This window comes from Crocodylus porosus, unplaced genomic scaffold (genome assembly GCF_001723895.1).
Source record: "Crocodylus porosus isolate Cpor-Errol unplaced genomic scaffold, CroPor_comp1, whole genome shotgun sequence".
In the NCBI taxonomy this organism is placed as follows: Eukaryota; Metazoa; Chordata; order Crocodylia; family Crocodylidae; genus Crocodylus; species Crocodylus porosus.
The window spans coordinates 7,546,931-7,555,488 of NW_017728916.1; the positions used below are offsets into that span (position 1 = coordinate 7,546,931).

An 8,558-nucleotide genomic window follows, 5' to 3' on the forward strand; every position below is an offset into this window, starting at 1 on the left:
TTATTTAAAACCATTTTTGATGTCCGCCTGCCTTTGAACTGCTCCTATTTTTAGCGGGGGTCTGGAGAAGTGGTGCTAATGGCTGCTGTAACTGCTGTGGTATGGCAAATACACGGGCAGTTTTGCCTCTGGAGATAGGTCGGCTGGACTTTTGGAGGGTTGTTTTTTAGCAATAAGCTGCCGTGCCCCTGCGTGCAGGCTCTGACGTGTCCTGCAGCGTGATGCTGGGGTTGTGGCAGGATTTAAATAGCAGCGTTCAATCGGCATGCTCCCATTTGTCGGCCAGGAGTCATGTGTGTCGCTGCCTGACTGCCGTTGTAGGAGGAATGCTGGATTTCCAGATTCACTCGGGGTGTGGGCAAAGGTTTCTTTCCTCGGGAACGATGCAAGGACACTGCTCTGCTCCTGTCCTCGAGCGGGAGACCCCCAGGTAAGGATGTCTCAGCTGATAGCAGATTTTAAACTGACCTGCTATGTTGGCTTGAAAACACTGGTAGCAGTGTATAAATTCTGAGCATGCCCCGTCAATACCCGTCTTTTTTTTTTTATTGACTTGTTTTTCTCTGACGCTTTTTGATATGCAAAGAAAATAACTGTAGTTCAGCTGAATCAAAGAAAAGCCTCTAATAAATGTCTCTGTGAGCTAGAATTAATCAAATATTAACTCTGCATGCTGGCTGTGCCTCTCGTGTAGAGTGCTTTTATGTGGCTGTTGAAATGGGAAAACAGAGGCATTTTTGAGCTCTTTAAACTCTCCGGAGCGCAGTGTTTTCCTCCGTGGCTCTGTTGAATGCACATGCCGCTCAGTCTCGTTCACTGGCACGACTGGCTGATCACATTAACCAGCGAGTGCTTCTAGCTGTCGCACCACGCGCTGCGAGGAAATGTCTCTGAAAAGTTATAGGAGAGTATTGTCGACTCGGTGCAGAAAATAGAAACTGCACCTCCTCGATCATAGTGAAGACTTGCCGGCACCCTGTGCTACAGCCAGCATCGAGCCTCACAGACTGGGACTGATGTCTGAGCTGAAGTATGCTGATCTTCCTTAATTTTCCTGGTGAAAGGTATCCCTGTGACTAATACGGAAACCTTATAATATTACTACATAAACAGGAGCCTTCCCTTTGATGAATGCACTTTCAGCACTTGAGTGAAGTGCCTTCATGTTTATGCAGAACAGCAGAAACTTGGACACTTAGAAAGCGCTTTTTCACTAGAATGTATGAGCTGTGGGTATACCTAACACAGAGGCTTGCAACCTTTTTTGGCCTCCAGCACCCCTCGCAAAGTGCCAGCTCGCACCACAGCTGGGCAGTGCTTTGAACACCGTGAATTCCTATTTGCAGGCTCTGGGTTTACCCCGTGCTAAGGTTGTGTGGCACCCTTGAAGGGCTCTCGGGGTGCTTTGCTGCAGCACCCGGGTTGAGAATCACTCTCCTAATAGGAAGCAATCGCTTACTGACCAGGGTGCCCCGTTCTCTCATTTAGAGTGAAACCGGTTTCGGTCTGGAGTCCGCACATTTTTTGCTTTAAAACTAAAAATGCTGCCGACTGGGAGTTGAATCCAGGCAAACTCAGATGAGACACGATATACTTTTTCAGCGCAAGTGATGAACGACTCTACATGCCGAGGCGGTTCTGCATCGGCAGAAACCACTAAATGAATAGTGGAGTTAAAACACATCTTCAGGGCTCCAGGCAGAAGTGGGGGATGCGATCTGAGCATTGGGCGAACTTCTCTGGACCGTGCAATGCAACAGCTTCAACCAGGTTGATTGCAACAGTGCCTCTGGGCCTTGAACTTTAATGCTTCTTTTACAGCGCAAATCCCATGAGTTCACATTTATATCTGTCTTCAGTTTGGGGCACGGCAGCACAGCCCTGTTGGCAGTGTTACCTTTTGGTCCGTGCCTCCCCCCACTTGGTAAGTGATTTGCTGTAGGAAGGACAGTGGGAACTCCTTGCTGTCTGCAGAGAAGTTATTTTCCTATTGCAAACTTTAAAAGTTATTTGTGGTCTTCGGGGAAGGAAAGGCCAGCAGCTTTTCCACCGTTGGCTTTTCCAATCTGCTTCCAGGGAAGATGCGATCTCCTTACTTAAATCTCTCCTCCAATAAAATAACAGCAATGTGCTTGTGATTATTTATTTTTTCCACCAAATGCCATTGAGAGGACTCCAGAGCACTGGACTTTTTACAAGACTGCTTGCCACAGCACTTAAATACTGCTCAAGAAGTTGGTCTCCTTTTCAGCACATTGTTTTTTCTGAAGCAGCAGCTCTCTGTCTCCCGTGGGATGGGGAGAAGACTGAACAGTATGGAGGTGGTCTTTCCCCATCTCCCCCTCGCATCAAATTCCTTCTCATTTCTAACTCCTTCCTAGCAGGCAGACTGTGATGTGAAATTTCTTGGCTTAAACTTTTGAAACCACACAGTAAGCTAGTCATACGAATGGCCCCTTCGCTTTCAAGTGCCTCGCGTGGCACTCAGGAATGTGTTTGGCGTCCCTCTTCTGTACCAACCTGTTTGTAATCTGGATAATGGGTGCAAGCCACTGATATGATCTTCTCATTCCCAGCTCTGTTTTGAAGCCTCCTCCTGTTTCTTCTCAGGCTGATAAGAGGCTGTTTGCGAAAAGTGTGGAGAGAGAGAGAGGGAGAAAGAGGTTACACAAGAGGAGAAACGTCTCGTCTCGGTTACGGCTCAGGAATGCAGCGACAATGGGTTCGGACTTGAATGAGCATGTTTTTGGGGCTTGTGCAAGTGATCTCACTTCTGCATCCCTCTGCTGAAGACTCAGAAGTTGAGACTTTGCAGCATGTCCCACACAGCAAAACACCTCTTGCTCAGAGCCGGCGCGCTCGGGCACGTCTAATGGTCAGAGGATGTGGTCGCTTGTGAGATGTCCAGGTAGTGCCAAGCTGACAGAGTTTCGGGGACGGGCATGTGGGAGGAGAGGACGGGGACCAGGTAGGAGAGGGCTGGGACTTGTCTGGCCCTAATCTCAGTGGATGTGGACCTTTTGCCCTGGCGATCGCCGGTTCAGTCCCCAGTGTTGGGGTCATTATGTGGAGCCCCAGAAGCGGGTGCTAGGGTGGCTGTGTTCAGATGCTAGCATCCTCGTGCCTTCGTGGAGATGGATTTCCCTCTAGAGCGATGGTCTCCAACCTTTTGAAGGTGAAGGTCACTTTTTGAAGTAAAGAGCGACCCAGAAATCTACCCAGGATCTCTGATTTTAGCTGGTCTCGTCCCCCTCCACCACCGGCAGAGCTGCAGCGTGAATCCCTGAGGAGCTGCTCAAATACGGAGCGATGTGGTACCCCACTGGGCATGCAGGCCTCTTCCAAGGGAGTCGTGGGGATCTCTGGCAATAATTGAAGCGTCTTTTGCGGTGCAATGGGGCCCGTTCCTGAATGCTTCATGACATGGCACAGCTGGGGCTGGCAACACAATCGTCCCTGTGCCTCTGGACTGGCACTGTATGCATTTATGGAGACCAAGAGGAAGAGTCAAAGCCTCCACGGCTGCATTTCACCCTGAGGGATGGCTCTGTTCCCCAGCAGCGAATGATGTCCAATGTGCACGGGCTCTGGTGATTAGGTGCCCAAGGCCTGGTGCCTAAGTGACCTCCATACCTTCATGGATCTGGGCTGAGACCTGGAGACAGTGTTACTGCCTGGTGCGGCGTGGTTGGTGGGTCCTGCCCCTCGTTAGGGTGGGGGTAGAGATGGGCAGGGGCCACAGCTGGTGTGAGGTGGGTGGGAGGAAGTGATGCCATGCTGTTACAAGCATCTTTTCCACCCTTGTCCTCTCCTTCCTGCATGCTGGGGAAGCTGCACGGCTCCGCCGCCGCCGTTTGCAGGGCACGAGCCCCTTTCTCACGCTCCAAGCAGCACGCTGGGGTTCGATCTGTCGTGTGCTCTGACCTCCCTCTGCTTTCCTGGCAGAGGGATGGATGCCAGGGCACACCGATCACCCCCGCAGCAACCGTGATGGCTGTTAGCACGGCTGCCCTGACCACTTGGGAGCAGTCCAGCGAGGATGGAGCTAAGTGCGTGGCTTTGTTCCCAGCAGTCCTTGTGCTTTTAACCTGCTTCACATCTCCAGATGGGATTTCCTGCCAGCTTGCTCATGCGCAATGTCTGTGGCTGACAGGTCTGGGGCGGTGCCCTGCCCAGAGCCGAGTGCACTGATGGCATAATGCACGAGCGAAGCGGGCCGTGGGGAGCTCTGTCTGCAGAGATGGCTTAGGCTGCTCCATCCCTGCCTTCAGCAAGCACCCACGCACATTTGCCTCCCGCCCCAGAGCCAGAGAGAGATCTGGATTCGAGCGGCTGCTCGGGCGCTTTTAGGGTTAGGATTGCAAAGCGGCCTAGTTTTCCGTGGAAGACCCAGGTTTCTTCCTCCGCGCACCCCTGTGACTTCTTGGTTTGTCACAGCCCCAAGCAGCATCTTTCTTCTCGGAGGGGCCTGAGCAGGCAGCCGTCGTTCTGCTGCAAAACCCCCCTTGGAAAGCTGCCGGGGATGAAGTGAGCTCCAGCACGGGTGGCAAAGGTCTCGGGAAACTTTGCCCTGCTGACATGTCTCCAGCTCCAAAAGGTATCTTGGCTAATGAGCTTGACAGACTATTTCCCCCCCAAAATATTGGGAGTTTTTATGCCAAAGACCTCAAGGACTTCCCCTGCCTCTCTCGGTGCAACTTTGCCCTGCACTAGCCCTGGAAACCTTTGCGTGCTTAGTGATGGCTGGTGTCGATGCCCTCTGTTTGGATGGGACTCTCATTAGGGGTGTGATTAGTCTTTGCATGCTTCCCCTTCTGCCTTGAACTGGTTTCTTTGGGCAGCCTCTGGGTGCCACATCTGCAGAGCGCATCTGCATATAGACGTGGGACTTCTCTTTTATACCTGAGATGTACCCACATTGCAAGAAGCAGGAGAATTGGGGGGTCAGTTAGGCACAAAAGGTGCTTTTTCCTAGAAGTTGTGTGTTGGGCAGCTTGAAAATTGTCATTGTGATTTAAATCGGAGTTCTTCCCTGCAGGGTCTGAGCCCTGGATTGAAAACATAGCAATGTCAAAGTGGTGAAATTACTTGTGTTCGCAGGATCTTGCTTCCCCGTGACCATGCTCCGAGCAGAGCCGGCTCCCATGGGGCTGGTAGTGTAGAAGCACATGGGCACTTGCTGCCCTCTGGGCACTGGATGCAGGGTTGGGGGCAAAGGCAGCCAGGTCATCAGGCACTTGTGCCTCTCTTTCACGTGGTTTTCGTGCTGTTTTGGAAAAAACATCGTGGAAGCATAAGGCTTCCCCAGCCTGGCGAATGGCTGTGCCTGTCTGAGAGCATGAGCAACTTCAGGGCGTCTGGTTGTTTTCATAATTAGGAGCAAATGACACAACTTCTCTTGTGATTGGGACTTTGGGATTGTATGCATCTGCCAGCAATCCTCGCACCTCCATAGGGCAGCTTCGGTGGCTAAAATCTGGCCTGAAGGTGGGACTCTCCGCTGCGGTGGCCTGTCCCCCCGGCTGGTGGCTGTCCCTGGGGAAGCCGGGGAGTTGCTTTTCCTTCCTTCCCAGGAAGTCTGCCTGCCCGCAGCCCGGTTGGCACCGGAGGAGCTGTGCCCCCTGCGCGGGAGGAATTTGGTAAACAACGCTGACTTCTCTGGCATCCACGTGGCGTGCGGGAGAGCACTGCTCACTTAATAGGCTTTTTAATGCTGGCAGGGACTCCCCTGAACTCCCCTTCCTGATGCTTTCTACCTGCAGTCGTGATCTTAGCATCGGTTAGAGTCTTGCAGGCGTGCGCAGCCTCTTCCCTGAGGGCAGGACAGAAGATGACGGTGAGAAAACCCCGCGACAGCCTCCTGCAGTGCATCAAGACAGAGGAGTTTTGCTAGTAATTGAAGTGCACAGCTGCCCTTTGCCCCGGGGGGGGTTTGAATGGCACATTCGACCTCCAGCCAGAACTGGGCTGGTACATTTGCCGTCAGATGCATTGGAGATGAGGCACTGCAATGCACCCGGGCCCGGGACGCGAGACCCCCAGCGATGCATTGCATTTCCTTGGAGAAGCCCCCCTGGCTGGCCAGCCAGGCTGGCACTGCTGCACTTGCATAGCTGGGCCAGGGCTAGACAAGATTAACCATCTGGTATCCACTGCCAGGAGCGAGGGAGCCTTTCCTCCACCTTCCCAGGGAAGAGAAGGTTGACACTCGGCAGCGGCCAGGTGGCTTTCCAGGCCTGACCTTTGGCCGACTGGCTCGGCCAGAGGGTTGTGCAAGTGGCTGTCTGTCCGGCCAGAGAAACATCTGCTGGGTCCGAAGCGCCCTTCGCTTCGTACTTCCCTGGCTCATTTCTTCTGGAGCCTGCGGAGACGGTACAAAACCACAGGTCTGCTCAGAAGTGAAATATGTGCTGTGAGTGAGTCACCGTTCCCGGATGAGCCTAGTTTAATGGGATGAAAAAAGGGCATATCAATACCTTGCCACTGGTGTACGTGCTCCAATCCTGTCTCTGTGCGAGAGACACTGTTTCCGAGAGGCGGAGAGGAGACCGGGTTGGGAGGGCTGGGGTTGCCTGGGGTTTTTGACTCCTCTACAGAGGCAATTTGCCCCTGGACCAAAGGCGAATGCCAGCTCTGTTTCTGTTGGGAGCATTTAGGACCAGCTGTCAGGAAGTTGAGAGGGACCAAGGGCTCCTGCCTGTCCACCGTGCTGGTGGGGACCTGCTGCTCTGCGGCTGGGAAGAAAAGTGCTGTCCTGTGAATGAATAGTGCAGAGAAAGGGTCCTTTTGCAAAGTGGGGAGGGGCCGGAGAGCAAGCTGGGCTGGTCGGAGGCCACGGGGCCGCCGCGATGTAAACATGCCAGGACGACTTGACCTGGGGTCAGAGGATCCCTGTGGTCCGGAGTGAAACCAGGCAGAGGGGGTCTGTCTCCCGCCTCTTGCAAGCGGTGTCGCTGGAGGGCTCCCCATTGCAGACAAGCCCGGCTGTCGCAGCATGCAATCAGTGGCGTGTTTTAAAAGCTCTTTTGGAGCGGCGCCGCACGGCTCGCAGCTGTTGGTCCCAAACCCAGGGCACCTCTGTCTCGACCCCGCTGTCCTGGGCCCGCCTGGCAGACGTGGCAACTGATCCAGTGCCTGCGACGGGCTCTGGCATCTGGGGAGGATTTGTTTATACAGGGTTTTGACCCAGGGGAGTGCACCGGCGTGGAGCAGAAACGGGAAAGGCACTTAAAGCCAGCCTCCTCTGCGGTAGGAAACGGCAGCATCTTGGCGGAGGATGCATTTGCCCTCCAGCTGCTCGTGGGGCACTGGGAGGGGAGCAGGGCTCCGGGTCTGTTTGCGGTATGGGGAGAAACCGCTCTCTCTCGTGCTTCATGTTGCAGACGAAGCCTCGCTGACGGTGTCTTTCATTTCTCCCCGCAGATCCTAAAACAGCACTGAAGCACCAGCGGATCCGGCCACGACCTGCTCCGCTCTGTGCTGCGCAGGCTGCCTGATACCAAAAGCAGCAGAAGTGAGCCCCGCAGGTAAGGGCAGCGTGGTAATCTGGGGAAGGAGGGCACGCCTGAGTGTGTGTAGCCGGGGACAAGTGTGCGAGCAGACGGGGGCTCTGGAGACCAGGCCTTTGTGGTGTGGCCCTGGCGTGCCCAATGCCCTGGGCTGGACCTGGCTTGTGAGGTGAAACCCAGTCTGGGTTTGACACCTGGCCTGGACAGTTCATCAAATGAGGGGTATTCAAACCTGCTGCAGCTTGGATGAGCTCTTTGGTCCCATCCGGCAACCCTAGCTCTGCTCTGGCCCTGGCTTCGTTGAAGTCCAGTGCCCCTGCCTGAAGTCGCAGCTGGACGAGGGTGAAGGTTTCCTGCCATCTGATCCTGAACGTGTAAACCGGACCCCATCTCCAAAGGCCCTGCCAGGGGTGAAGTTGCTGGGCTTGCTAGTTAAACCTTCATCTGTCCCCATGCATTATGCCAGAAACACCTGCTCCTCCCCAAAGATGCAGTGGGATCTTTGCGAATGACTCTGGGCTCCCATCATCTTTGCAGCACAGTGGGAGTGAGCTGTCATGCACCCTGGGGAGATGCCCCTTGGGCAGGGTGAGCAAGGCAGGATGGCTTCCTCCTTTCTGGGGCTTGTGAATGAAGTGTGTAGGTTGCTCGGTGGAAACAAGTCCCCTGGGGTACGTTTCCCCCGCGATACAGCGGCTAGAGGTGCTTGGGGTCATGTCAGCCACTCAGCCTGCCTGTGAATGCACCTTTCTGTCCACCGCAGACATTGCTGATGTGATCTTTTGTTGGGCTTTTCCCAGAATCTAGTTTTCCCCAAATCAGATTGTTGTAGGAAAAGGAGACTCCTAAATAACCCTGCCAGAAAACATGGGGATCCCCAAATAGGCCTATTTATCACTCCTCCAACATCTCCAAACACAACAGATGTGAAAAGCAGTTGCAGGGATCTGCATGCAGTAAAAGGCGCATGCAGTGCCCGGTTTGCAGCGCGATGCTACATGCTGGCAGGTGATCCAGGCTGACCTGGACAAGCTCAGCAAATGGGCAGAC

General features: G+C 54.0%; 1 protein-coding gene across 2 annotated transcripts in view; it reads left to right on the forward strand.

The window, feature by feature from the left end:
• The first annotated feature begins 267 nt into the window (after window positions 1-267).
• PLS3 (plastin 3) overlaps window positions 268-8,558 on the forward strand; it is a 37,806-nt gene continuing 29,515 nt past the window's right edge. The window contains exons 1-2 of one of the 2 annotated variants that reach the window (XM_019536374.1): window positions 268-430; window positions 7,423-7,526. The gene's annotated coding sequence lies outside the window, so the exon portion shown is untranslated. The remainder of the gene's footprint in view (window positions 431-7,422; window positions 7,527-8,558) is intronic. The other variant, XM_019536373.1, reaches the window with a different exon arrangement.